The sequence below is a fragment of the Microtus pennsylvanicus genome, chromosome 6 (assembly GCF_037038515.1).
Source record: "Microtus pennsylvanicus isolate mMicPen1 chromosome 6, mMicPen1.hap1, whole genome shotgun sequence".
NCBI classification, from domain to species: domain Eukaryota; kingdom Metazoa; phylum Chordata; class Mammalia; order Rodentia; family Cricetidae; genus Microtus; species Microtus pennsylvanicus.
This window is the reverse complement of record NC_134584.1, coordinates 17,150,926-17,156,755: the sequence shown is the minus strand read 5'-3', so window position 1 is coordinate 17,156,755 and position 5,830 is coordinate 17,150,926.

The window sequence follows — 5,830 nt, the reverse complement described above, 5'->3', positions numbered from 1 at the left end:
CAGAAAAAGGAACTGTCCACCTTTATATTGTTAACCAAAATTATCTCTTTCACTTCAAAGGTCTAACTATTTTATGAGCATCACATATGAGCATAGAGAAGTTCATAATTAATGAGTCCCAAGTAATGTTTTGTTAACTTCAGGGACTTCAGCAGAATAACAACTGCAACTGTCTATTGAGTTACAAGACATCAGTATTTGGAATTCTGTGGTTAGAATTTGGCTAAAGGGATTTTCCATGAAGCCTGATAGCTTATGTTCAATACCTGGAACCAACATGGTAGAACAAGATAACCAACTCCTGTGAGTTGTTTTTTAACTTTCAGACAATGCTATGGAACATCCAAGCCATATATATAGTCAAAACAAGCATAAAACTTTATAATATTCTAATATGTAAGAATAAACTTGTATAGGCAACTTGTTTGCAACAAATTGCCACAAGTTAATGTGAGAAGAATTCTCAAACAAATCATAAATGGTTCTTACAGTGTTGAGTTATAATTGTATCACCAAAGAATTTTGAATTTGGAATCATTTTTCAGCAAATCTGGTGAATTTAGTAGTTAGGGTCTACAGACTACAGTTGCTATAAAATAACATTTCCTCTAATGAATCTGGTAAGAAAATGAGCAAAGCAGATAATGTTTATAGGAACTTTATTTAATATCTAAAGATGGAGTGAGTGTGTGTGTGTGTCTGTGTGTGTGTCTGTGTGTGTCTGTGTGAGTGTGTTGCATACTAATGACTGTGAATGTGTGAATCTTGCATAGAGCCCAGAGCAAGATGCAAGATATCACTTTGGCTTATTTACTTGAAACAAGGTCTCTTGTGCAGTTTTCAGTTTGGGGTGTTGTTATAAGTCAAGGAAATCTTGAGATCCCATCTCCACTATCTCTGTATTGATGTGTTTAGAGGTGCACACATCTCTTTCTTTGGCTCTTTAACATGAGTCCTTACGCTTTCATAGTAAATGTGTTTATCTATCGAGCTACAAGACCTCCCTAATTTAGCACAAATCTCTGTCGTTCCAAAAAAAAGAAAAAAGAAAAAAAGAAAAATCAGAACTTGCACCTGTAAGAAGAGAGGAAGGTTTCTAAGTTGATGAAATAAATTTTGACAAGTTTTTAAAGATATGTTCATTGACTACAATTAGCAATGACACAGATGGTTGTATAGTAAGTAGACTTGGCTTTGTCCAGTCAATGAAACTCCTTTTACTACATAATTTAGCTGCAGGCTACTTATGTTTCTATTTGGATGAATAAGCTGTTTTAAAGATTAACTTGCTGCATACTCAGTAATGGTCATTTATTTTCATAACTTCTTGCATAGGACAACTCTAATCCACAGGGAAAATAATGGTGTCAGCCAAAGTCGGGATCATGAGTACAAAATTTTCTCTATAAGTCAGTAATGACATCCTCCCATGTCATCAACTCTCCACTCCTTTCCTTGCTGTAGACAACTTGATTCATAGAAGCACACACATTCTCTGCTATATCTGTATGGAGCTCTTCTGACAATAGCCACACACATATTGCTCTTGAATTTGTTTTCTGTAGCACAAATAATAAAAACCCAGAGACAGACATTGGGTTTCAAACTGAAGATTAGAAAATCAAAGCAGTCAACCATTAGAGAGACGTTTTACCTCTAGCAAATCTTCAGGGCAAAAGGGTGTGATCCTGTCTCCACGAATACTCAGACTCCACACCCCACTAAGTTCATCTTTTCCTCTTTATATTCCTCTCTCTGCCCAGCCATATCACTCCTGTATCCATCTTCCTAATGCTTGGATTAAAAGTGTGTGACTCCTAAACACTGGAATTAAAGGTGTGAAGCACCACTACCTGGATCTGTTTTTGGAGAGATCTTGTGTAAGCCTTGAACTAACAGAAATCTGTCTTCCGAGTCCTGGGATTAAAGGTGCATGCCTCTATTCTCTGGCTTGACCAGCTAGATATTATGGTTACTTTGCCCTCTGATCTTCAGGCAAGCTTTATTAAAAACACAAACAATATATCCACTATAGATTCCATTTGTCTAACTGCAACTAAGAGCTCATGGTTTATACAACAATAGCTTGCTTGTGATTGCACCTTTAGTTGATGGAGAAGGGTCATCTGTCTGTTGGTTAAAGTCATTTGTCTATCTGTTGCTTTCATTGGTTGATTAATAAAGAAACTGCTTGGCCTTTGATAGGAGAGAAATTAGGAGGGCAGAGTAAACAGAACCGAATGCTGGGAGAAAGAAGCCGAATCAGGCAGTCGTCATGATTCTCCCACCCGACACAGCCACAGTTTAAGATCTTCCCTGATAAGCTTCCTCGTGGGCTACACAGATTATTAGAAATGGGTTAAATCACTATGTAAGAGCTAGCCAATAAGAGGCTGGAACTAATGGGCCAAGCACTGTTTAAAAGAATACAGTTTCTGTGTAATTATTTCGGGTAAAGCTAGCCGGGTGGCGGGACGCAGCCTGCCGTTCCTAACACAACATTTAGTAATGGTTTGTAATTTTTAAAAGTAGTGTCCTTTTAGAACATATTTTCTTGATGTTGATGAAACCCATGTACATTAGAGCAGAAGATAAGTTATTGTTTAGGTTGTGGAACACTGATGAAAAATTCATATAGAGATTAATGTGCGTTTTCATTTTAAAATCCAGTACAGGCTAATGAAGCAAAGGTATTCTCCTGTTATGATGTTAGCAACACTTTGTGAGTCTGCAGGATTATAGAAGAGGAAGAGGTGGCAGCACCAGAACTGTCCTTTTCAAATGTCTACAGAGAAGCTTCTCGCAAGCACTTATTTGGGGATTTAGGATGTATTAAGAGTTCATTCATTACTGTTACTCTAGGCCTGGTGCTGGGATTTAGTTAAATTTCTTGGCTACATAATTTGAAAGAAAATCAATCCATAATTCATTCAAAAACTATTTTTCTGATGCTGTAAATATGACAGGTGTGTGAGGATTAAAATACAGTCCTTTGGAACATTGGGGATTTTCTCTCTCTGCTCTGGGAGCTGGAATCTTAACGAAAGTATTAAATGAGTTAAAACTCTGTACAGAATTTATCATCATGTTTCACCCCTGATAAATGCTCAGGAATTGTGTATCAAGTAAAGTAGTGAAGATGCTTCATATGGACAAAAATAGATACTGAAAAATAGAAGATAATCATAGTATGATGATTAATGCATGTACATGGAAGAACACAGACATACACTCAAAAACATACATACATACAATCAGAAACACACACAAATACACTCACAAACACACACATACACACACAAATATGCACACACAAAACTACTAACATATTAATCATATGAAAATTGTTTCATTTTAATTTTTGAGCCCTTATGAAGAGATTTAGAAAAAAAATGATTACATAAGCCTCAACCAGATATGAATCTGATGGAGGAAGTTCATTGGTTAAATAAAAAGAAACTGCTTGGCTCTCATTGGTTAGGAGATAGGTGGGAGGAGTAAACAGAACAGAACGCTGGGAGGAAGAGGAAGTGAGCTCAGATTCCACAGCTCTCCTCTCCAGAGCAGACGCCTCAGAGAGACGCCATGCTCCCCGCTCCAGGGAAGATGCATGCTATGAAGCTCCGACCCAGGATGGACTTAGGCTAGAATCTTCCCGGTAAGACCGGTGCTATACAGATGATAAGAAATGGGCTAGTCCAGGTGCGAGAGTTAGCCTAGAAGAGGCTAGGTAGAAATAAGCCAAAGCAGTATTTAAATGAATACAGTTTGTGTGTTGTTATTTCGGGTATAAGCTAGCCGTGCAGGCGGCTGTGGTGTTGGGGACGCAGCCCCGCCGCCACTCCAAATTACTACATGAATCCATGAGGATTTTCTTTCCTTTTCTTTCTTTTTCTCTGCTTTTGGTCATTGATCAGTTTGTGGCACTAATTTCTTCACCAGTTGTGATCTCCTGTAGAAAGGCCACTTTAATTGAATGTCAGGATCACAGGCTCTGCTCACCGAAGAATTCCAATCCTTACGTGATTAACCACAGCATTTTTATTAGCACTTTCTATATATTGAAGCCCTGGCATTTAAGACACCCTGTTCTGCAAAAATAGACAGCTCTTTTCTGAGAAAAACAAAAAGGAAAATAAAATAAAAGTTTTATTTCTCTGGAGGCTCTTATTGAATGTCATCTCTCAATATTTTTTCAATTCAATGTCCTCTCTAAACTTTACTGAATTACAGAACAGGTTAGTTCTTTCTTTTACAGAAATAAATACATTGTTTTGATAAGCCTGACCTAATTAAAAGCAAGGCTAAAGAAAAAAAATAGATGCAGAAGCAGAATTTTAACTCCTATTTTGAAATGAGATCCCCTCCTCAACAATCCTTATTCAAAGGACACATCTCTAAATTCAGAATTTTAATGTGTAGTTTTCCCACAAGATCATTAGGCTACAACAGCAATATAAGCTGATGATTTATTCGTTATAAAAGAGCCTAATTTTATTACAGATAACATCTACAGATTCTCTAACTAGGAGGAAACTACTTGTGACATGGTCAAGATTTATTGATTCATGATTGAGCCTCTACTTTACTCCAGTAAAACTGGTAAGATGCAGTCAATATCATTGAATAATTACTGCATTGACATTTGAACCCTTTTGCTGTGATGCTCCCCAGCTTTCTTTCCTCTCAATCACAAAGCAACTTGGAGTGAAAATACATGAAGGGAAAAAGGGACTACATCCAAGGGTATCCACAGTCTGTTTGCAAGCTTTGCTTTAAAAACCTAACATCAATTTGAGCTCATGGAAACTTTCTTGAAAATATGAACCAGGAGAGATGACAATGTGGCTGTTTACATGATTTCTTCTGTCCACAAGTGCAGTCCCACTGAGTTCTCACACCTTGAAGAGAGGTGTTTCAATTGGTCTTTTACATGTTAACTTGATATTACATGGATATCTGGGCGCTCCCTTAGCTGTAAGAATTTTTTCAAAACTTTCACTTCTGAAAAAATTACTGTTGCCACTGGGTGCCATAAGAGAACATCCTTCACAGGTGGTCTTTGCTCTACACAATAGCTGGAAACTCAATGATGGCTTGAAACAGTATTAGTTGACCATGGGGAGTTGAGTGTTATAGTGAATAACAATTTTCTACAAAGTGGGTAATTCTTTGGGTAAATGTGTTGCCACTCCCCTGTGTCAGTTGGTGATAGTTGTTGAATAGTTCGGAACATCTGTTCTTCATATCTGAAAACAGAGTAACTGATCATCTTAGGTTAGGTTTGGTGTGCATAAAATAGACTTGAATACGTGCAGGTAATTTTTCCAATAACTCAGAGTACATAGGTGCTTTTACTTGAAATCTGCAGAGACTTATCTTTCTAACCAACTATAGAAGTCGGGGAGAAGTGAAAGAGAAAAAAAAAACTGGTGAGGATTAGGCCCACCTCTTGTCTGTAGTCTCTCTTTTTTGTTCAATTTTGTCTTAATTTCTTAGCAATTTGCTGTGCAAGCATATTGGGCCATGTTTCAGTCTGAACTGCATGCTCAATTAATGCATCTTATTCCTGTTTTTCACATGGATAGTTTCCTTACTTTTATTCAATGAATTTGTTTCAAAAGGTTGTCCTTTTAATTTTATTAAGGAAAAACAGCCCATGGAGATATCATGATTGAGAAGGGGAAGAAAACATATTTTAAATGGGGCATGCAGAAGGCACCTGAGTTAGAGAAAATATAGATGGAAAAGCATAATTGACATAATAAAAAATCAGGAAAAAATAAGAAAAGAACAGAAAAATCAATAGAAAAGGAAAAAGTAAAAATAG